The sequence below is a fragment of the Aythya ferina genome, assembly GCF_964211825.1.
Source record: "Aythya ferina genome assembly, contig: HAP1_SCAFFOLD_877, whole genome shotgun sequence".
Lineage (NCBI taxonomy): Eukaryota > Metazoa > Chordata > Aves > Anseriformes > Anatidae > Aythya > Aythya ferina.
In genome coordinates, this window is record NW_028180906.1 from 1 (window position 1) to 3129 (window position 3129).

Consider the following 3129-nt stretch of genomic DNA (forward strand, 5'->3'; position numbering starts at 1 on the left):
CCCCCCACCCTCTCCCCCTTCCCCCTTAAACCCCCCCATTTCACCCCCAACCCCCCCCTTCACCCCCTTTACCCCCCCATTTACCCCCCATTCACCCCCCCTTTACCCCTCAACCCCCCCTTCACCCCAAAACTCCCCCATTATCACCCCCTAACCCCCCCCATATCCCCCCCATCCCTCTTCCTTCACCCCCCATCACCCCCAAACCCCCCCCATTCACCCCCCCTTCACCCCCTAACCCCCCCATACCCCCCCAAGCCCCCCCATATCCCCCCTAACCCCCCCATACCCCCCCCATAACCCCCCCATCCCCCCCAAACCCCCCCTTTACCCCCCCTAACCCCCCCCACACCCCCTCCATAACCCCCCTCCATCCCCCCCAAACCCCCCCATATCCCCCCCATCCCCCTTCCTTGACCCCCCCCACCCCCATATCACCCCCCCACCCCCCTTTTTCACCCCCCCCACCCCCTTTTTCACCCCCCCCACCCCCCTTTTCCACCCCCCCACCCCCCTTTTTCCCCCCCCATCCCCATGGACCCCTCGGGTTCCGGCGCTCCCCCTTTACCCCCATCCCAACCACCTCCCCCCCCCCCATCACCCCAAAGCGGTACCGGAGGGGCTGGGGGCGGGGGGGGGTCATCGTCGCCGGCTTCCGACCCCCCCGACCGAGCCGTCGAATACCTCTTGGAGCTCAACCGCATCATCGCGACCCAGCGGCACCTCCTGGCCTCGCAGCGCCGCCGGATCGCCCAGCTCGAGGGGCAGCTCCAGCGCCTGGCCCGGGAGAACCGGCACCTACGGCAAAGGGGGGGGGGCCGGGGGGGTCGGAGGGGGGGCCCCCCCCCCGCCCGGTGGTGCTGGTGGTGCTGGTGGTGGTGGAGGTGGAGGCGGCGGCAGCAGGTGTGAGGGGTTGAGGGGGTTAAAGGGGGGGTTGGGGGGGGGAATAAAAAGGGGGATGGGGGGGGATATGGGGGGGGGTTGGGGGGTATAAGGGGGATATGGGGGGGTTTGGGGGGGTTATAGGGGGTTATGGGGGGGGAATGGGGGGTTATAGGGGGTTATGGGGGGGGAATGGGGGGTTATAGAGGGTTATGGGGGGGGGTTGGGGGGGTTATAGGGGGGTATAAGGGGGATATGGGGGGGTTTGGGGGGGTTATAGGGGGTTATGGGGGGGGAAAGGGGGGGTATAGGGGGGTTATGGGGGGTTATAGGGGGGGTTGGGGGGGTATGGGGGTTTATAGGGGGTTTGGGGGGGTGTTATGGGGGGATATGGGGGGGTTATGGGGGGATATAGGGGGTTTGGGGGGAGTTGGGGGGTTATAGGGGGTTATGGGGGGGGAAAGGGGGGTTATGGGGGGTTTGGAGGGGGGAAAGGGGGGTTATAGGGGGGTTTGGGGGGGAATGGGGGGGAAAAGGGGGGTTTGGGGGGGTTAGGGGAGTTATGAGGGGGATATGGGGGGGTTATAGAGGGTTGGGGGGGTAAAGAGGGGCTTAGGGGGGGATATGGGGGAGTTATAGGGGGTTATAGGGGGGTTTGGGGGGGTATGGGGGTTTATAGGGGGTTTGGGGGGTGTTATGGGGGGGTTGTGGGGGATTATGGGGGGGTATGGGGGTTATGAAGGGTTATAGGGGGGTTATGGAGGGTTATAGGGACAGGTAGAGGGGGATATGGGTGGCTGAGGGGGGTTGGGGGGGTTATGGGGGGTTGTATGCATGGGTAGAGGGGGATATGGGGGGGTTTTAGGGGGTTATGGGGGGATATGGGGGGTTATGGAAGGGTTGAGAGGTGATATGGGGGGATATAGGGGGTTATAGGGACGGGTAGAGGGGGATATGGGGGATTGAGGGGGATTATGGGGAGATATGGGGGGTTATGGAGGGTTATGGGGGGTTATGGGAGAGTTTGGGGAGTTATAGGGGGGATTATGGGGGGTTATGAGGGAGTTTGGAGGGGGTTGGGGGGGTTTATGGGGGTTTATAGGGGGTTTGAGGGGGTTTGGGGAGGTTATGGGGGTTATGGGGGGTTTATGGAGGGGTATTGGGTGGTATAGAGGGGGTTATGGGGGGGTGGAGGGATTATGGGGGTTATGGGGGGGATTGGGGGGGTTATGGGGGGCTGTAGGGGGTTATAGGGACAGGTAGAGGGGGATATGGGGGGTTATGGGGGGTTATAGGGGGTTATGGGGGGTTATAGGGGGTTATGGGGTGGTATTGGGGGGTTATGGGGGGTATTGGGAGGTAGTGGGAGGTTATAGAAGGTTATGGGGTGTTATGGGGAGGTATTGGGGGGTATAGAGGGTTTAGGGGGGTTATGGGTGGGTTATAGGGGGTTATAGGGGAGCTTGGAGGGGATTATGGAGTTGTTGGAGGGCGTTAAGGGGGGGTGTAGGGAGGTATAAAGGGTTTATGGGGGGGTTAGGAGGGGTTATGGGTGTTATAGGGGATTATGGGGGGCTATGAGGGGGTTTGGGGGGGTTATAGGGGGTTGTAAGGGGAGTGGGGTGTGTGTGGAGAGGGTTATGGGGGAGTATGGACCAGAGACCCCTTTTTTGGGGTCACACGGGCTGGGTCAGGGGTGCTGGGGGGGGTTATGGACTGGGGCAGGCACATTAGGGGAGGGTCCTGGGCCTTATGGAGCAGGTCTGGGGGGTCTCGGGGGCATATGGGGTATGCTGAGGGGTCCCAGGGCCATATAGAGCAGGTCGGGAGGGTCGTAGGGCCGTATGGGGTGCGTAGGAGGCCTCAGGGCCATATAGAGCAGGTCAGGAGGGTTGTAGGGCCCTATGGGGTGTGTAGGAGGCCACTGGGCCATATAGAGCAGGTCAGGAGGGTTGTAGGGCCGTATGGGGTGTGTAGGAGGCCTCAGGGCCATATAGAGCAGGTCGGGAGGGTTGTAGGGCCGTATGGGGTGTGTAGGAGGCCTCAGGGCCATATAGATCAGGCCTGGGTGTGTCCCAGGACCATATGGGGTCCCTCAGGCCATATAAACCAGGTCTGGGTGTTCCTTGGGCCATATAAACCAGGTCTGGGGCGGTTCCAGGGCCATACAAACCATCTCGGGGGACCCGGGGCCATATAGCCTATAGGACCCCGGTGCCAACACCCCATTTCCCCCCACCCCAGGCC